General features: G+C 41.8%; 1 protein-coding gene across 20 annotated transcripts in view; it reads right to left on the bottom strand.

The window, feature by feature from the left end:
* Window positions 1–22,021, bottom strand: part of MEGF11 (multiple EGF like domains 11) — a 286,896-nt gene that overhangs the window by 98,196 nt on the left and 166,679 nt on the right. The gene's annotated exons all lie outside the window — the stretch shown is intronic.

Below are 22,021 nucleotides of genomic sequence, written 5' to 3'. Positions count from 1 at the left end.
ATTTGCTATAGAAACAGTAATCAGCACCTGCAAAACACCCGTTTAATATGTATACATACAAACCAGACAGTGCAAAGAAAACATCCAGGGGTTAAGATTTCCTCAGTAAATGGTCAGCAGAAAACCAAGGCTTTCTTTAGGAGTCCTACCCTCCTCTTCCCAACCTGTTAACGTAGCTGTGCCCGCTACTCAGAATAGAGCTGCTGGCAAAATCTCTGCTAAAGACACAGTTACAGATCACGTTCCAAGTACAGCTGGTTGTGCTCAGAGAGCTGATTTCAATTATATCAGCAAAAACTCTTCTGCCAGTGTAAAATCCACTGGCATGCAGGAAATGAGGGTGTAATCCCAGTGACATAGCTGTCTTCACAAACTCTTTTATTTGCAAACATGTAAACTAATCCCCAGGTGACACTCACTGCTTCTCAGGGCTGGATCTCTGTTTCCAGACTGTGCAAGGCAAACGTAAACACCACGTAAGCCAGAAGCTCTTGTCCTACACATTTCATAGCCCTTGACTGCTACTGTATTTGGATATAAACCTACAATGGACACCTACATATCTCAGTTAAGTTTGGCAAGCTTTATGTCGCTCACCTTCTGGAGAAGTTAGATACCCATTGGTCAGTCTGAGGATATTCAGCAGGAAAAGAGGTGCATGAGGCTTTCCTCCATTAGCACTGCTGATCATCAATTTACAAACTTGTGTTTCTTGAGCACCAGTGTCAAAGGCCGAAATAAACCCAGGAAAAGACAACTCCAGGGTCTCCAAGAGGATCTGCAGGGGCTGGCAGCAATGCACGTACAGACACGGCTTCAGGTCCTGCAGAGCGTGCAACATGCTGCTGCGCATAATCCTGCTTGTGCCTCACACAAGACAGTTTATTGCTTTGCCTCATTTCTCCCACTGCTGTAAGCAGGGATGATAGTTCCTCACTAACACCACTGGGAGCCAAGCAAACGAAATCTTACTCTTTATAAGTCTTAAATTATTACTGAGAATCTGTGGAAAGAGACGATCTATCTTTATTTCACATAGACACTTGGTAAGACTCTGTAAGCCCTCTGGGGCAGGGAGCAAATCTGCTGGAGCTGCTGGGGTTTCCCAGCAATTTCCATTCCACAAATACTGATTTGTTTTCTGCAGAACCTGAAAAATAAGGGATGCAGTTCTGCACCTCCACACAGGGCAAAAACCTGAAGCACACAAGCAGAGCCAGTAGCCTTTGGCATGGGGAAGTAGAATGCAAGAATCAAACCTGACCCTACCCGAGCCAGGGACTTGCTTCCTACCTTACCCCACCTGGTATTAGCGCCCTGACTGCCAGACTGTGGGGTGCTCTGCGCCGATGCAACTCCAGCTGCAATTAATTGCCTAATAGAAATGATAAAAGATATGACTTATACCTTCGTCTTCCACTGAGTGCTCCAACCTTCAAATTTGTCTGCTTGTTTTGTGTTTTTCACTTTGGAAGAAAGTGAAGGAGAAAGCAAACCTTTTATAGGATGCAGACAACTCCTTTCCCATCATCAGCTCAAGCTACTTGGTTCATTTTTACAGTGTCTGCCCCAAACACAGCTCCGTTTATGTAAGTCTTATCTTATTCAAACACATACTTACTATTTTTACTTTGTCACATTTGCTTTTCTCCCTATACCAAATTTCACTCCATGATCTAGACAAAAGGAAGAACAAAATGCTCCAGGAAAGAGCAGAAATTCCTCTAATTGATTGTAAAATCATTAAAAAAATATATAATTTGGGTAATAAAAGAAGCCTGCAGTGACCAGAAAACCAGCTGACAGACAGATTTTCCAAAGGCTTCTAAGCACAAGGCATCAGCGAGCACACATTGCAACATTCAGTACGTTTAGCCCAAAGTAGCTAGCCAACATGTTTTAATTATCTGTGAAATAAAACAGCTTGGCATACCAGATAGCTACTAAGAATGTGAATTTCATGGGGATTTATTAGTGAGAGGACATAAAATGAGAATTAAAGTACATCTGAGTGCTCACAGAAGACACGGAAAAAAACGGAACTAGAACCAAGATGGGGCTTCTACCATGTCTCGTTTGCAATGCCTGATACAGCCCTTGCAGTTGTTGGACTCCTTTTTATGTCCTTAAAACTACAAGAAGGTTTTCACTATAGTTCTCTAAACAGTTCAAAACCAGAGCCATAGCATGTGTGTATAACCGAGGCAAACAGCCCATTTTCTCTCTATTGATGGGATCATGTGTACACAAAGATTTAAGTCTTAGCTCAGATGCCAAAGATTTTCTGCTTTAGCTCTCAGTTCATGCCCTGTACAGGCCACAATGAGCAGGGCCATCTCATGCAGTAGCAATACATCCACTGCTGATTAATTGCAAAGTGAAATGAGTGAGATTCAGGGGCCTTTTGCTAGTGTAAAATTTGTGATCATGGAATATCATGTTCACTTGATTTTACACTGCTGTAATCTAACATGAAAATGAGATCCTTGTTGCTCAAAGTTTATCAACTTTTTATTTATTTATTTATTTATTTATTTATTTCAAGTCCCATTTTGCAGTGACAGACTGGAGTTGCAAATAAATTCTTTACCTATGTGATTTCACTGGGACATGATGTGATACTTGTACTGTGATTACACATAGATCTGCACTGTGGTAACCTCTGTACCTTTACAAAGACAGAGAGAGAGAGTTGATAAGCTAAATCCCAGTACTTATTCATATAAGTAGTTCCACTGAGCTTAATAGGACCACTTGTGTGAGGCTACTCAAGTGCATAACTAGCCATGGAGTTCAGGTCTAGTAGTTCCAGCTAGAAAATTAAAAAACAGAAGAAACAAAAGACTTCAGTAGCTGGGACACATTTTTTCTATCTATGTCGGTATGGTAAGTCCTAGCTGGTGTGTGATGGCAGTTCCAGTTTTTGAGACACTCAGCAAAGTAGCCTCAGCGCCATGGCAGCCTGCAGCACTTGAGGATCATCAGCACCACCTCTCCTGTGAGCACAGAGACCATTTTAAAATACAGTCCAAGCCCTAGCACAGTCTAATCCTACTCTTGTTGATAGCCTCTATGTGTTACCATAATAGAGATAAATAATAATAGCAACAATATGTGAACAGAAAGCTGATTAAAGCTTACACAAGAGCTACACTGTAAATGCATATGCCATTAAAAATGTCAAAATGATACAGAGACTTTAACTATACCATCAATAAGAGAAGCAACCTGAGAGTTGTGATGTCAGGAAGGTACAAATGCTCCCTTTAGACTCCACGTGTGTTTGTCAATACCATGAGAGATGAGCCTGAAATAGCTAGCGCTCTCCTGGGAGATGCTTCATTAAAGGGAGCTGCCATATTTCAGGTCACGTGCTACCATTCCCTGGCAAACCTGCCAACTTACTCACTTTTTCTCCTTCGAAAATATGACTAGAGATTAATTGCCACCAATAAAAATGAATATAACTCTGTAAAGGATGATGCTGGGTGCCTAAGCATAATTACAGTTGTCTGCATATGGTAGCGCGTGACAGGTGAAAGATTCATCCCTGCGTGGAAAGGTTGCTCAACACAGCACAAAGTGTTTTCTTCCTCTCCGCATCTCTCCCCCCACCCCGGAGGCTCAGTGGCATGTTGAATTGAGGGCTAATTGCAGCAGGCTCTGCATATCCGCCTCTATAGCTGTGCATGACATCCTGCTACCAGTTCTGTCCAGTTAAATGCACAACGAGGACACACTGAAGGGCTGCTTCCCCTCCAAGTGGCTATATTCCCCACTAGGAATGATTACCAAATCGTTCTGTTGTAGGTTAAGAGAGCTACCCAGTATTTAGGGCAGTGGTGCAAGCTGGACGTAGACGAAGCAAACACAAGTTTGAAAAGTTAGCAGATGAATAAAATACCTTCCAAGGAAGAGCTGCCATTTATCAAGGGACTTAACCCAACAAGAGAGTCAGAAGTGCTCTTCCAGTGCTCTTCTATCACAGCACAGGTACACTACTAATACGAAATCAGCATCTTGTATCACAGCAGCACCAGCAGCTGTGATCTTGAGGTCTCTGCTTATTTTGTCCTCATTAGCACAAGCCTGCATGTGTCTATGTTTATAGCTAGTGACCAGTCCTGTACTCGAGGTGTGCACAGTCAGTGGGACATTCATCAGTGTTCTGCAGAAGACAGCTGAAAAAGTCAAGTGGTTGCTTTTTTCAGTCTGAGGACTCAGGACCACGTTTGCCTGCTGGCAATCTTCAGCGAATCCATACTTTAAAGGAACTTTCTGCAAATTTGCAGTGAATTAAAGCGCAGATTGTAGCTCATAGTCAACAATCAATATTCTGGCGTATTTCCAAACTGAGTTTGAAAGGTTTAAATACCAGCCCTTAAAAAAGGCAAACAGTAAACAAAATAAACTTGCTAAATCTAGGAGGACATAGTTTAAGATGGATTATGTTAGAGTTTATTTGGAATTTAGGGATAGATTTTCCTCCTCATATAACTGTAATACTGTACAATAATTATATGAGCACAAACTAAGGTGAGATGCAGCCCCACCTCTGTTTTTTCTCCCACTAATTCAGTTTTGCAATCTGACTAGGTTTAAATGGTTGGCCTAGCTAATGCGAACCGGGAAAAGAAGCAGCAAAAGCTAAAACATACGCCTGGATGTAGTGAATAAAAAATTAAAATAATCAATTAGCTTTTTATTCCCTGTACTTAGCGCAATAGGAAAATTATAGGCCCTGTATTGAACTGGTATCTATTCACTGTGCAGCCATGATTCATTCTGGCACAGTTCAACACCTTTGAAAACAGAAGCCAAAGCTGCAATAGGTTTGAAACAAGGTTTGTGAAGAGGGAACCCTCTCACTACGACAGATCATGCTACGCTGCATTTGGCTCTGAGCCGTGCTGTGTGTCCCTCACGGGCTGGCAGCGCAAGTAACGCACACGCTGCTAAGGGAGTCTGCCATATATTGAGATCACTTCTGATCTGCTTGATTCCAAACACTGATTCTAAACCAAGAAACTGTTTATCTTTTAAAGACTGTTTATCCTCAGAATTTCCAAAACATGTTTATGGACCATGACTGTCCTCAAAATAACCCAGATTTCCAGAAAATCCATTCAGAAATGTTCTCACAAATGCCTGAAATTTGGCAGAGCACTGTCCCACCCTCAGGGACCTGCCCATGTGCCTCAGTGCAAATCTACCTGTACCTGATTAAGTTATAAAAAATGCAATTTGCAGACACTCAGTGCCACCTCTGGATAATTCATTAGCTACACTCCGCTAAGATTTCATCTATATTAAAAGCAATCTGTAATTAAAGGCTTCAGAGGCGTGGCTGGACTTCTCTTGCAATTGTTCCTGTAGCAGCCATGGGCACTGGCTCGTTAATCCCCACGCAGTAAGTGGTCTGCGGGAGGATGACAGTCTTCTGCTCCTAGTCCATTACCCACATGTCAGAGGTTTGTTCTGGTCCATGCTGATGAGCCATGTGTATAGCAGCCTGATGACATTCTTGATGGAGTTTTTCATATTCTCCATTTGCTTTTTAGGGAAAAACAAGCAGACCAGGGAACGTGATATATAAATAAAACATTTGACTTATGAAGTTGGTGCCACAAAAATCAGAAAATGTCAGATTAAAGGTTGGAAGGGCAGTGGTAATTCAGTGTTTGTGCCTATGAATCACGATATTGCCTTTCATGACGTGAGCACAGGCTACTGTTTACAAGCCCTGGCATTTTCTGTTTTCTGAGCCCGTATCTTTGCAGCCTTAAGGTTCCTAAACATGGGTTTCTGTGCAGCGGTGTATGCTCTGAACTCACCGGCGGTTTTATCTCCGATGCCAGACTTTCAGTCTCAGCATACACAACTACAACAAAGAAAAAGCCTGTCTCAGTGTTTACATCTCTAAGGCTGCCCAGAGAATATATTTTGCATGTGTAAATATGCACTTGTAAAACTATCTGCCCAAGTGGCGAGAACCAGAGGTTAACGTGGGGCTGACAAAACTTGCAGTCACAGTCAGCCTCATTTTCCAAGTTTATAGATCAGTCTTCATCAGACAGAAATGAAAAGATGGGAAGGGAACATCAGCTGATTTTCCCCCAAATGGATAGATTATTACTTACAGGAGGAAATTAATCTACATTTTTTTTTCCTTTTTTTTTTTTCTCCTTAGGAACAGGAGGACAGTTTCTCATCCTTCAGGGAAGATTGTACTGATGCTCTCTGAAGTTTGTTGTCTGAATCAGATAAGAAACATGTGGCTGATTTAGGTCATGATTTAATCTCAGATGATGATCGCATTAGTCAATGACTCCCCAACATGTGGTACCTAATTCAATCACACTACTTTTGAGACCCTGCAGTTTGTTTAACATCCTCTGAGGAAACATTTTCTTTCCAAAGTAATCCTTCTTTAAAGAACACTCCCATAGTGTTCTGTATAATGATTAGGACAGTTACCTAGTAGTACATTTCTTCCTGGACAAATGAAAACAAAATCACTCCAAGTAAAGGAAGAGTTGCATTATCTGAATGTCTGCCTGGTCAAATCCCATAATGAAGTCAATGTATTTTGGAAGCAGCAAAATGGAAGAACATCATCTACTCCTGACAGATATCAAAGTGTTGTTTTCAGAATTTCCAACACGAGCTATTTTGACAGAGGCTTCAAAAGAAGTGAAAATTAGAACACACAAAAAAAATTTGAAGAAGACTTCCTATTTCTTTTTGCAGAAGTTACTGCTCAGTTTAATGAGCCTTTAACTCTACCGACACTCTAGATGTTACAAGGAGTTTAAAATCATGAAACGCTTCATAAGGGAGCGACAACATTCTATACAACACTGGCTGCTTTTCTTTTCAGTTTAATTTTTTTATAGAAGATGCTGCATTGTTTAAAATGTGGTTGTTTTTGGTTTTTTTTAGAGTCATATTAATGGGAGGCAAAGTCTGTTCTTTAATTAGAATTTTACTGTGGTGAATTAAAAAATACATGGGCAGAGCATCAAGAGTCTAATAAAACTAAATGAAGATACTATCTTTCCTCTGTATGAAACCCAGCAGCCTTTGCTCTGGAAAAACTTCTATCAGTACTTCATTATTCTTGTCTAGGCCAGGATTGTAATAATAGAGCCTGCAAGTAACTTATTTCCAAAGTCTGCCTTCCAACCAGCTAAGATATTCTCTCTCTCTTTTAACACATACAATGGGCTTTGATGTTTTCATTGACCATACCATGAGATTTTCCTGTAATGCCTCTGCACAGCAGTACTATCAGCTTAGCCTGCACGAAGGGGCAGAGACACATTTGGATAAGCCTAAAACACCGCAAACAGGTGTAGCGAAAGAGATCGAGCGTCCTTCAACAGCCAAGGGTTGCAGAGGCGATGGGAGGGGCTGCAGCAGTATTGTTCTAAAGGGATTCAAAGAAAACGGTGTAGAAATAGAGGGAGGCCTTTGTCACTGGAAATTAGGATCTGTGACTGTTATTGCTTGTATGAAACGGTTCAAAGGCTTATAAAACGCTATGTGCCAGTACCTACCTACCTAAGGCTACTTGCCTTATGTGTATGGTCTTTAGCTGAGGGCTTAGCAAGGCCGTGTTGTGGGAGCAGAACCAATACCTCTCCCCCTCCACCATTTACTACCGCCAGCTGGCTCTGCTGCAGCTCAGAGCGGAGCCGTTGCAGTGGCTGCAGTAGAACAGCCGTGCTGGATACCCTCCGGTCGCATCCTCATCAAGCTCCCTGCAAGTGGGCAGGGGGCCAGAGTCCCTCACCCGAGGAGTCCGCCACGCTAACAGCAGCCCGATCTGAGCACTGGGTCACCTTTCCTCCTTCTGTGACTGCAGCGTGGTATTGACCACACGGGATCGAGCGGGATCAACCCCATTCGGCAACACTCGCAGGGAGACGTGCTCAGCTCTTTATTTTTCACGGCACATAAACTGAGCATCGGAAGGTCACCCTGCTGAAGTTTTGCCAGATATGCAATATACCTTTATTTGTAGTTAAAATAGTGCATAAAGAAGAAAATCTTGCCACTAAAATAGCAAGAGATAGAGGGTATGTTCCTTCTCATTCCTTTTCCTATGCAGGGATGGATGTGGCCCTTCACCTTTGACTGCAAAGGTCAACATGCAGATCGACGGGAGCAAAAAGCTTGGCTGATCAGTGGGTAAAACGGTGCTATACACGACAAGTATATTGAAGAAATGCTACAGCTACCTAGCCAGCTTCAAATTATACCATAAAGATTCACCTTCAAGGGGATGTATAAGCACATCCCTCATGCATACCATAACAGACAGCACCGAGCCATCAGTCATCTTCAAGGTGGTCAATAAGCAATTTATTTTATTGCATTGATACTGAAACCTAAAGTAAACTCTGTGGATTGTGGTACTTGCTTTTATGTCCAACAGTGTGGCTGCAAGGTAAAAAGAACCTCTTCTTCCCCTCTGTCACAGTCCCATCCTATCGGCTACTGCTCAGGCGCTGCTTTCCAGACAAATAACATCAGCTTAAAGGGTGTTCTGCCCCGGTAACTGAATCTAGGAAAAATCTTATCACACTGCTGAGAATTCTGTTACCTAAGGACTTCAGGAGAGAATTAGAGCAGCAGAAGGCCTGGTGGCCTTTGAAATGTGGGTGTCTTTTATATCTAAAACAGTTCAAAGGCTTACAAAAAGCTATGCGCAGGTATCCACATAAGCTACTTGCTGTTCTCTTTTCTTCTAGGCATACTTGGATCTTCACATGGCTCTTTAATGTTACCTAATGTCTTCAAGATATCTTAAATACACTGCTGTCTTTCTCCTACAACAAACCATTAATAGTAATGTCCCTTTCAGGCACATAAAAAGAAGCAGTTTTATAAAAAAGTCTTGCCCTATGTAACCCAGTAAAAACTAGAATGTTCACTCATCAAAACCACATTGTGAGACTCAGCACAGTCCCTGCAAAAGCCTTTTTATATATTTATCAACAGAAGATAGCAAGCCTGAAACTACTGGAAAATATTTAAAGGACAGGAGACTGAAATACTGGATTATTACAGCCTCTTCTTCACCGTACTCAGGCACTGAGTTGTGGGATGTTCTGCTCACAAAGAGGCTCTCAGAAAGGCAGACAAACACTGCACAGCTTAAATACCAGGTGTCACAGCATGGGTGGCTCTAAGTGGGCAGCGGATGGCAAAGGACACACACCCCAGCACCACCAGAGGTTGGTGCAGCAACGTCCCAGTGTCCCTAAAGCAGCACTTTAGACTGCAACGCTGCTGCAGCACTTCTGCACCACTTGCTCAGGATGCTGAGAGCGAGGCAGGCACAGGGCTCGTAGCATGATCCAGCAGTTTCTACTCACAGCAGAGCCAGAAGCAAAACGCACCAGCCCCGAGTGCAGAGCAGAACATAAAGACTCGCCTCTGACTGTCTCACTACGGCTTCCCCTACGTACTGCCCCTCGGCAGGGCTTTGGTTTCTTTCTGGAGAGCTATGCAGGAAGATAGAGTCTTGTTTCATACATTATTGAGATTAGATGTCTAAAGCTTGATATTTTATTTTGACTTTTGAACATGTTCAAATGCTGTTCACAGAAGCATAAATTAATGCCAGTTTCTAAACCAGAACTTGTTCTAAACTGGGAAATGAAACTTTTTTGTTATGATGTTAAACACAGACAATTCTTAAACTGTTTTACATTTTGAAAAACAGGATGATCAAAACTGTTCATCCTCACAATTAGTTCTGGATTTGCTGAACTGAAATGTTTTGACAAAATCACAACCATATGGAAGCCAGTGCTTCAGGAACAGTTTCACCCATTGTGGATTGCTGCATTAAGCAATCAAATGTCAGGCAGACAGAAAACAGTAAATCATCACTCCACATGTTTTTTCCTCGTAGTTTACAAACAACGTGTTAGTGCCTCAAGCATTAGCAATGGGTCAGCTCCAAAGCAACCAGGGAAACCTGTGCAGTGGATTCCTGTCTCTGCTGTGTCAGTACTTGGAGGTTCAGTCTCACTTTTAGCAGTCCGAGAAGCTGCCGAGGAGAAACAGCTTTCTCTCTGGATTAATTTAATTTTTCTCTTTTTTAGCGACAACTGTCACTGACAAGTAAAAAGCAAAACAGACATACGTGACTTCCTGGCTGGATGGCAGCAGGGAAGCGAATGGGATTTTGCTGGAGGAGAAGACAGCATCTGTGCATTGAGGGTTTTAATTGCCAGATTTCCTATAATGTTCATCTCTCTCCGTTTTCCTAGTGGCAGCAGAGCTACATTTTAAAAAGCCACAGGGAAGAAGAAAGGTTTCCAGACGAATTTCCAGATGAGGCCATCAGCACAATTACCCTCTGACCATGCTGTATGGTGTCCATCACAAGCATCTTGGACGCCATCCAGCACCCCAAAGTCAAGGAATTTCTTTCTACTGACTGTCACGGTCTCTGACAGAGGCTGGCCACAGCAGGTTAAGTCAGCGCCACCTGCAAAATGACATCGGGGCCGTAACTTTTCTGTTTCCTTTGCTAAGCAAGGTTCTCAGCCCACTGATGAATAACTGAGCTGAACAAACAGTGCACGCACACACCAAATATTAAATAATCGATGAGAACGACACGACCCCAAAGTAGACCGTTTTCCTTGCTGATAAACAGGAACCACCCAGGGAAATGCTGAACGCTGCCTGATGCTCATGTGGATGGTGATTGTGTCGTGGATGGTGCTTTAGGAATGCTGCTGACACACACACGAATCTGATGACACAGGAAATTAGCATCCGTTCTTCTCCCCCTTCGGAAGAATTTACTAAATATAGCTCACCCTTTTAATATTTAAGGATATCTGCAGAATGTTGTTGTGTTTGAAAGGGTTCTTTCCTGACTGGATTTTCATCATCAGGCTTAGTAATCAAGTTGTTTTATTCAGAATGGATAATTATTAGTTGAATAATTAATTATTCTGAGTATGTTACTAAATAAATTCAAAGTATGCTGGTGTAATAAAAAAAGGAGAATTTACAACAATTTGGTTTCTAAATCATGCAATAAGATCAAAATGTGCAGTATTTTTGCACATTTAATAAAATTGCCTCTATCGTCAAAGTCCCATACAAACACTGACTAATCCTCATGGCACATTTATGAGCTAGAAAATATATTTTATCACCTTTTTATAGAACGGTCTTTTATAGAGTCAGTCAAATTACTTTAAACTACAAAGCTACCCAGCAAGCAAGAGGTAGCATGGAGATAGAAGAGCTCCAATTTCTGAGGTCTAAATTTATGTTATAAATACTTTATAATATATTTCTTCACTACATTTATAATTCTATGCTGAATTAAACATATGAAAAATATTCTTTTATGTATGCGGAAATTAATTTCTAAAGTATTTTTCTGTCTCTCATCAATAATGGTGTTTAACAAAGTGAAAACTCGGTGCAGATATCACTGGTATGCAAAGTGATGTGGTGCGAGGCTCGGTGCAGGACTCGGACCTCCTGGTGAAGGCACCTGGCCAAGAACACCTACAGTCTCCTGACCAGCATCGTTTCAGCCAGTCCTAGCGCGGTGAGTGACAGCAAGTGACATTCAGGAGACACCTACACAGCACTCGGCACCGTGACTGCGGCACGCAGGAGCCTCTCCAGCTGGCTGTAGCCCAGCTGAGGCCGGCCAGGAGGGCAGCGAGGCGCAGCAGTGCTGCACGTAACGGGCTGTACCTGCGCTGCCGCTGCCCCGGGACAGCCCCCGTAGCCTTGGCTTTGCTGCATCGCCGACCGAAACGGCTCGGCACAAACTCAGCCCGTCTGCTTCAATCACCCCTCTGATTGCAAAGTGGATACAACCTTAATAGATGCTTATTCAGCATAATTAGACTCTAATTAAAGGTGGCTAAAACTGTAATTACTCCTTCGTTTGCTCGAACCGCCTTCCTCAAGCCTTCAATGTGGCGACAAGACAGAGGCTGGCTGCACGGAGCAGAGGGGCACGCTCCCGTCTGCAGCACCGCACTGGCGTTCACCGGAAAACCAGAGAATAGGAACTGAAGACAATCTCAAAGTCTTTCACTTGTGCAGCTGATATATAGCAATTCAATAAAAAGGCTCCAGTTTACATGATTCTCACTCCCGGTGTTACTGTTCCCAGCCCTACCACGCTCTTTAAGGGCATGCAGGATCCTCAGATTGCATTTTGTTTCTCTGCGTTTTCTTCCATCACCATTACCACATACATTGTTTTTTATAGGCCCGTGTTGATTCCTTGCTCACTTGGGCTCTAGCAAAACAAAACCCAAGATAAGCTACATGATATTTGCTGCAAGATTTGCCACAGGCTGCACTGGGACCCGGTATGTTTTGTTTCCCTGCTGATTGCCGGGGTCATAGAATGGGAATTTTTTTTGCAAGGCGAGAGATTCAGTAGGCAGTAAAACTACACATATAGATACTGTTGGAGCTTCTGCAAACATTTGCTAATTAAAATTGTTAAATGTAAAATTAATTAAGTTCATATCGTACCAGCAGGACTTGTCCTTACAGAGACCTTGTAGCAAGAAAAGTTTAAATGCTTTATTGTTCTGTAACTCGCATATATGCAGATTCCTCTATTTGGCACATCCTTAATTTCTGTCAAACTAAAAGAATTCTAACATTTTCTGTCAGGGAGCTGGTGTAAATCTTGAAAAAAGCTTAAAAAAACTCCACTGTTGACTCATTTCTCTCATTCCTAGCAGATCAGAAATAAGGAAGACTTGAAAGCAACATCATGAGCCCAAGAATTATCCCTGCCTCTTGAAAGGCAGACGGAAAATTAAATTGGGGGATCTGTGTTAAGGTGGTGGAAATTATTGGGTTTGTGCACTTAAAAGATTAAGAAGGTGACTTCCCACTGAGACTTGAGAACACAGGTGCACATAATTTTAAAAATATGCATTTTTAACCTTTTAAATTTGCTAGCAAAGCAAGGAAGTTCTTGAGGAACTGCAGTAAACATGGCAATTCAATCAGCTTCTTGCAGACTACATTTCACAACTTTCCAATTCTTTAATGCAAGAGGTCAGTCAATTCTGGAAAGACTTCGGCAGTGAGCAACACAGTAGCTAAATGGAGTTGAAAACAACACAGAAACACTTTGTTAGGAACTGCATAACCAAATCTCTTAATTCATTTTCGTGATGGCTCTGGCCAAGAGTGTTTATGGCTGTTGCTGAAAGCAGTGCCCGGTCCTCTGCTCTTCCTCCCAGGATTTGCAAGAGGAGCTGCATAAAAGAGCTAACGCCAAATTTTTAATAGAAGTTTGAAAAAGGACTTCATTTTAAAATGCCTTGTATCAGTTTCTGTACATACTCTAAATGAACATAATAACAGGAGAAAACACTGCTTTTTAGAAGTTTCTAAAATGCATCAGATGAATACAGATTTCAAAGAGGTTTTTTTTGCCTGCTCCAGTGAGGTGACTTCAGCTTAACTGGTAGACCTGCAGACTTAAAACAATTATAAACTCATAATGCAAATAATCTGAATTTCATTGAAAATCCAAACACCACTTGACTGCCAAGCAACAATGAGCACATTTTATGAATAAGCTAACTAATTCCGTTTTCCAAGCCTCTGAAAAAAATAGTAATTGTAGCTCATCATAGCTACACCTCGAAAGATAACCTTGCAATTGATTTCTGTCTGCCCTGCAATTACAGGCGAAGCGCCGCGCTGACTGTTTACATGGCACTTAGGGAAACGGGCCCCAGTTGTGGAGCAGGACAGCCATGCTGACAGCCCTCCTATATACGTAGCAAATGCTACAACAAAGACGTATAAAGCAGAGATGCTAATTAAAATCCTGATCCACAGCCCACTGAAATGAAAGCAAGACACCACTTGCTTTCCAAACGCAGCCTCGTAACCCAATTTGTCTTCAGATGTGTTCTGGCAAGAGAACGTCTAGCTGCCACCCGCAGAACACCGCCAGGCTGAATCTTATTGAGAAAGATTTGAAACTGTCGATCCGAGTCCTTGTTTTCTCAAGTCTCAATTACTGCAGCATTTTCCTCGTGGGAGCTCTTTATTCTGTCCCACCCAGGCACAGCTCGCCCCGAGCGTGGCCGCCAGCGCTCCTGTGTGTAGGTTCTGCCCACCTGAGTCCACCCACCTCAGCCTGCGCTATTTACACTAGCTCTGTCCAAAGCTTTATCGATGCCAAGGTTTTACAGCTTCGTTTTAAGGCGCTCAACAGTTGTGCTCAAATATATCTGAAAGATCCTCCCTGGTCTCCATATGTTCTCAATTGTCAGCGAGGTCAAAACTGGCAGCTTGCTCAGCCTGCCGGAGATGTAACCGTAAGTCTTTGGCATTAGGGCTTTTAACAACTCCGCTTTCCCGATTCTTGTGCAAACCACTCAATCTGTCTTGGCATTTAAACTAAAGACACTTTTATTTGCTGTTGCTTTTGACTGTTCTTGGAAATATACTTCAGTGAAATACTGCTATTGTACAACACCTTAGAAACAGCTCCAGGTCTAGGAACGCTATACAAATTCAGTCATATTAATCTTCGTGCACCAGCACATTCGGCAACAATACTTTGGTAAGTAGCAATAACGTAAATATTATTGCTGCTAAAAAATATTTTATTGTTAGGCAGGTTAATTTTAACTTCACAGCTCGGGAATGGTTGGTACTGTTTTCCCAACAGGGTTTCACCACCCCATTAAAGAAGAAAACACTTCTCTCCTGTTTTACTAAGGAGCTCAGCCAAATCTACCTGATGGCAATCATACTCAAATAGCTGAGGGCTTTCTTCCCCCCTCAATATTTTAAGTTAAACACAGAGGAGCAGTTAAGATTTTTACTCGGTTTTGATCTTGTATTTTGTGATGACTGGAGGAGTTTCACTCAGATGAATTTCTCAGGTGATCAAATACTTACTGCACTCTGAAACAGGGAATAGTATTCCTGAGAAAAATAAGGAGATTAAAAATGTAATAATAAAGGTGCCACGACATGCACAAACAAGGTCCCATTATGGTTCACAGTGGCCTAATGAAAAGCCTTTGTGTAACACATGAAAAGTACGTCGTGACGTTAGGAACTACCGGAGAGCCTAATGACCGACAACAACAGCAGAGCCTTTCTCAGGGGATACTTGCACGCTCCATTCCCACCTCTTACTGGTGAGCACAAAGTTTTGAGAAAAGCTCAGAGACATTCATCTTGTATAGCGGGTCCTAAAAGTCTGCCATTCTTAAGTCAGCATCAATAAAAAGCAAAAATAAATGCCTTAGCTATCCCATAAATAGAGCAAGCCAAGGTTCACTTCTGTATGCACAGACTGGCTGAGGACTGTTTACAGGAGAACTGCCTTAGCTTACTTTATTTTGCATCCTGCATTTCTCCAGGTGTAAGACTTTCCGTATACAAGATTTTACTTGCAAGCAACCAACGCCTTTTAGCAATCAACTCTTCATATGAGGTTGCTATATTCAGGAAGTCGGTTTCCCAGGGATGGTCAGGAGCTGCACATCTCACCACACAGCCCCGCTCTAACCAGCACCCTTCCCCTACCAGGCATCCTTCTCGCTCTCAGATCTTTCACAGGTACAGAAGCTCACAGAGACTAATTGGCTGTTAGTTGAGCAAACCACGGGAGTGTGTGGACCCAAAGTATTCCTGCACTTTGATTCTCCTCCACTGAACGTGTGCAAGCAGAACAGGAGGAAGAAAGCATAGGGTGGGGAGCATTAGATGGGGAAAAGAAAAACACAGAACGGGAGGAAAGAAGGAGAAAATGCACGGCAGGAAAGAACAAAGAGGGAAATAGGTTACAGGACGGAAATAAAAAATGCATAAAATCCAGAAATAACAGAGAGAAAAACAAACAGCTGAAAGGGAGGCAGGCGTACGCTCCTGCTGTCCTTGCACTGAGCATTACCAAGGACTGCCTGCAGTAGTGCCCCACACAATATGCCCACGGAAATAATGAAGGTCACCCGCATATTAGAGGAGGTAGCAATGGGTAGCCCGCTACAACTACCACAAAAATGATCAATTTGTTTATCCTTGTTAACTGAAAGCAGAAAACAATGTGATAAGGGGATGGGCTACCTCTCGCTCCCCAGGGCCTTCCTGCCCCAGCCCGTTTTGCTCCCCAGGGATGGGTGCAGGATTCTTGCCTTTTACCCTTTGATGGGCAGGGAACGATGACTGCCTGCAATCAAACAAATAACCGCTTCTTACACACACAACAGCTAATGTCTGATTTCCTGGGAGCTGTATTAGCAGGGTTTTATCAGTCAATTTTTAAAACTCAGGACAGCATTAAAAAACTGACAAATGCCACTCGGTCACGTCCATGTTGTCACAGTTATTGAGGCCTCTGGAGAGAGTGTCAAAGAAATAAAGCAAATTTCTTTTTTGCTTAATTTGTGTCAATTGATTTCCTATTTTTAATTAATAATTCTAATTATGATGCAGCAAATTTACCCAACAGACACAACTACTTTAATCAGCATGTATTGATTGTAACAGTAGAATTATCCCAATGCTCCTGACACCATTGATTTTCTGTTGAGCGAGAATAAGAAAACACAGGCTGGACTGACTCTGTTGTCAGCTAACTGTGCTGATGATCCCTAAGCTATGAATTGGTGCTCCTGACCTTACAAATAAAAACACAGGCATTATCTACTGCTTCAGCACTTCAGAGAAGAAATCTGGTGATTAAGTTATGATACAAATAAGGGGGGTTTAGCCACAGCGATAGCAGCAGGAAAATAAAGCTAGCAGAGACTGATTTGAAGAAAAAAGCAAATGGTAAGGCAGCTGTTAGGCAAGACTTTGTAAAGCTTAGCTCTCTAACTCTTTTCCTTTAAGTTCCTAATTTGTCCTCATTTTGGACAGCTCCAAAATATCTTCTTAACTTCTAGTGCATGCTGAAATATCTGTGGTGGGCGTTTCAGTACATTTTTGAACTAGTCTAGCATTTTTTTCCTATTTTTTGCAAATAGCTCATCGAGGAAGGTACTCATAGGGGCAGCAGGGCGGACTGGCCATTGACACCTTTTTGCGTATAGATAATATAGATAATATATATATTATTGCATATAATATAATAAGGAGGAAGAGCTTTGGGCTGGGACCAGTTTTTGCTCTGAGGTGTGAAAGGGAAAGTAGGATTTTTAACCTGCTTGGCTCATTGCAGAGCTAACCACTGTCTAGCAAAAGATAACTTACCGAGTTTCCTCTTACTTGTTTTATTTTTCCTTGATAGTTGACAATGCAAGCAGATTTAGCAAAAAAGCTACAGTGCTAGCAATATAAAAAATGCAATTATTCCTCTAGCTGTAAATTCATCTTAAACATTTTCTGTTTCTGCTTAGTCAAACTATAATATGTCAGTAACAAACGTGACTACACTAGTTAGCTTTTTGGTAAAATATTTGGAACAGTAAATTTGATAGATAATTACAGCAACAGTTATTCGTTCCCTGCCAAACCTGCAGTAAGGCCTGCCTGCCTGCAGAGTTATGCCTTTTAAAGCACAAGAAGATAAGCAATACACATCATACACGTTGAATAATGAGAAAGAATTCCTATGGCCAGCATTTCAGAAGTGGAAACAGACTGTGGTTTGATACAAACCATATCTATTTATGTAAAATGGGATTTTAATTGGAGCTACTTATCCCCGTGATATAAATGAGGCAATGAAAAATGATTGATGCACTCTGGTAATTATTGTTATACCACCTTGCATACTACAACAAAAAAATCTTTCATGTACATAATGACTGTTTAAATTTTAATAAGATACAGAACTGCTCTTCAGCAGGCAAAATATTAATGCTACGTTTTGGGCAATATTTATATTTAAATACAAATAATATTTAACTGAAAAACCAGAATATATGTGGAATGTTGGGTGGATTTATTTAAATGGTAAATCAATCTATTTTGGAAATGTACAAAAGAAAGTAAAAAATGCATTAACGAGTTATTTTTCACAGTAGGAAAGCACAAGCGTGATACAGCACAAAGTCATTGTCTCCCCAGGTAGAAAGAGTGGTAGAAAGTATGACGGCATAGATACAGACGGTCTCGCAGTAGTCACTGTTGCTGCCTCTTCATTTCTATCTAACAGCAAAGGTTAAGAGTGCAAAAACAGTTTCTGTTCATTATCATACAGAATGAATAGCAATATAAATTCTTAATAATTGTTATACCTATGGGGGAAGTGAAGCAATTCTGCTCATTTAAATGAAATGAAAGCTGGGCACTAAAGTCATCCTTCACTTCTTCTCCAGCTACAGAACAATGCCCCACCAGAATGTAAAAATGCCCCGTCTCTCTCCATCACAGCTATATCAGGCTTTCCGGAAAACCAAACAGCCAATAATGCTCAAAGAGCCTATTACAGAGTACAAGACTCGAGCAGCGCAGAGACAGCAAATGCAAGAGTCCTATTATAGATAAGTCTTCTAAAGATAGAAAAAAATTGCAGAAAAGTCTGTCTATACGATCAACCAATGCATCATTTGTCAGAAAAGAAACGTCTAGGCTATCTTGAAAAAAATGCCAAGAAGTTGCTTGTAACAGAGGAGTGTATTGAATAAAAGACCAAACCAATCAAGACCTTCTGTGGTTATAATCTCATTTGTGCATTGACAGTATTTCAGTCAATACACTGTCATACACTAGCTAAGAGTTGTACTGTAAAAATGTTTGGAACATCGTATCAAATTTCGTAGCTGATGCCCTACAAGGTCAGAGAGTGGAATCATTATTCTTAATAGGGTGATTGATCAAGCCATAAATAAATCCAGGAAAATCAAATTTTACTTTGGTCTCTCCTATAAAGAAAAATAATAAAAAAAATCAATTCATATGTATCATCATTTCTAGCAATCAGATTTCATTGCATGGGAAAATCAGTGGCCTATTCTGCATAGAAAACATGATCTTGCTTTTATTCAAATCAATTGCAAGCTCTCACTCTCTCTAAGGGAAGCAGGGGAAAATGAAGGGGAACAGTCAGGTTTTGCAGGGGTTAGTTCAGAATTCTCTGCAGTTCTGGATGCAGATTAGCACATCCTGAAGATTATCATTGAATTGAGCAAACGATTAGGACCCGAGGGAACTGCATGGAGCTGTGACAGGGAGGGTCAGATTGGACATTGGGAAAAGGTTCTGCACTGAGAGGGCAGTCGGGCACTGGCACAGGCTGCCCAGAGCAGTGATCACTGCACTGAGAGTGCTGGAGTTCAAGAAGCATTTGGACAGCACTGTCAGACACATGGTTTGGGTTTTGGGTGGTCCTGTGTAAAGCCAGGAGCTGGACTCCATGATTCTTGTGGGTCCTTTCCAACTTGGGATAGTCTATGGTTCAATGAAATGCAAAAACAGAAAAGGAAACAGCTTATTCTCCCCCATTTTACCAGCTTAAGTTCAACCTCGAGTTTTTCAACATATATGTTTAATATTCTCTACTATTGTCTGTGCTTTACTCAAATGAGAGCAGGCAGTATCTTCATGGAAGTAGGGTCAGCCTAGCACGCAGCACAGGTCAGGCTCTGTGTATATCAGGGATGTCCGTCCCAAAGATTTGTTTTGTATATTGAGCCTCTTGGTGAACCTGAATCAAATGTGAGAAACTGAATGAAACCCTCAAATCATGTAATTTGCTTTCAGTTTGTATTATGAAACAACTGCACTGTGGAGTAAAGGAGAGAGCAGTGCTGTTGAGTAGGGAACAGTAGTGGTTGGTCTGAAGCCACAACAGGAACTCACTGCACTGCACACTTGTACATTGCATTGCAGGCTTCAGGATATAATTGAAGTGTTAGGCTTTTGAGTCCTGCTCCATTGTGAATGCAATATTAATGAGCCATATTGAGCTTCCCCAAACAACAACAGGGATAGGAATAATAAAAAAAAAAAACCCTGACTGTCCTTATTCTGCACAAACCTTAACCTAGCTTCATTTAGCCACCTGAAAAGAGGAAAAATACCAAAAGGAGAAGACATTAACAAATAGTGCAACATGGATCAAGGGCATTTTCCTTAAATCCCTGATTTGATCAGTTCAAGATATGTCTCATATACCAGTAATCACCTGGATACAGGGTTTAGTGACTAACTCTCATTATAGAGATGTTGAGTAGTGATTTTTTAAAAGTGAGAGTTAAGCTGAGAAGAGCTTCTTGACTAGGAGCCAGTGTGCTCAATCAATTAAATCATCATAAGAGAAGAAGAATCAGACCAAGGGGGGAATGCGTATGTGAGGCTGATCATTAGTACTACTGAACTGTCACCTCGGTGTGGGCTGGAATGTGGCCACAGAAGTAGATTGATGGATGAGTTTTGCTCAGCAGAGTGCAGCCCACAGTGAATTCCAGATAAGGTCTCAAAATAAATCTTACAATATTACAAGCTAAGGTGGAACTGCAGCCTCTGCAGCCTCACTGTAGCTCCTGAGCTAAGCAGGCCCCCAGTCTGCATAGCCTCGGGGCTTTCTGGTCTGAAGGAGGTTCTTCTGCCCAGGTTCCTGGGAGCTGTTTGCGGAGTGTTAGGTAGGTGCTGTATAGCAGCTCGTGAAAACTTGAAGTGGAAAGGGCTTAATAAGCCCAGAAAGAGTTGGGTGAGGTCTTGCGACCCAGGGATGCTGATCACCTCTGTAACTACCGTTTTTCTAGACAACAGCTTCTTGCCTGCCAGTTGGAGGACTGAGAAACTCTGATGGGGACTGCTGCAATCCAAAGCAGGAAGGTAATGGTGGGATGTAACAAATGTAAGGATAAAGCTGTTTGGCCAGCTGTTTTCCGGGTTCGTGGAAGCTACGATACCTATTGACCTGCAGAGTACATATAAAGAGGAGATGGATGTCAGACAACTTACTGATAAAGGTTTCTTTACTGTGAGTAGCTATTTAAGCGCTCAGTATGCAGGGGCATTTTGGTTTATGCTCCCTTAGTAGAAGGAGAGACAAAGAAACTATTGATCTCTATTGGCACATAGAGCCAAACCCTAAGCAGAGTGGAAAATTCATAGTGAATTCAACAGGTGCCCACAACGGCCTAAGAGAGAGGAGACCTGGACTGCTGTTGTGATCCTCTGGTTTGCAAGCTACAGCATTGTGACTCTCGAATCAAACCTCAGCATATAATTCATAAGAAGATATGTGAATTTCCCTCATTCCTCACTTAGAAGGGAAGTTTGCGCTGTAAGACGTGTTAGGTTCATTCCTAACTATTACAAAACCAAGGGAACAGCCATACAGATGATTATAAAAATCATCATTTAACTCCCATGGGAGCTCAAAGACACACAGATCTGCACTGTTCTGAAAAGGCTTGAGCTGTGAGAGTTGAAAGCTCTCTTTTTGTCACTTTACTGCAAACACAGACATTTATTGGAATGAAACATTCAAACAGAGAGATCTTTCCCCCCAAACTGTGTCCTAGATAAGATTTACACTGGGGTGATTTCTGTCTGGCATGCACACAGCTCCCACATCCTCCTTAATAGTACAGTGCACTCTAACTAAGACTGTGGATAGTGAGTTGGCTTTTTATAGCATGTAAAATCCATAAACCAAAGCCACTTATACAGCTGCCCACTAAACCTCAAACTCCTTTAAAGACGAGGTGAAATCTTCCCCAAACCATTGTAATATTTCTGTTCCAAGAGTGTACAGTGTTGGTGATAGATGGCCAACCTGAGAGCAGGAGGAAGAGCAGCTCTTAACTTATCCACAAAGCCGGTGCAAGCACAGGGAGTAGAAACATACGAGTCCTCACAGTCGTGTGTCTCCCTTATGGTGTCCATTCTTCTGTGTCCTTAAACTGCGAGGAAAGGGAATGGCTTGTGGCATGCAGATGTGCAGGGCTGCAATATATGCACCTCACTAACCAAAAAATAATTCAGAGAGTTCAGATGCATGACACTGATGGGAATGAGGTTCCCATTTTTTTTTTTTCTGACTTTCTGGGGGTCTTAAAGCCTT

This window comes from Anser anser (assembly GCF_964211835.1).
Source record: "Anser anser genome assembly, chromosome: 10".
Lineage (NCBI taxonomy): Eukaryota > Metazoa > Chordata > Aves > Anseriformes > Anatidae > Anser > Anser anser.
Note: the sequence above shows the minus strand (reverse complement) of the source record. Positions and strands in the feature narration are given on the sequence as shown.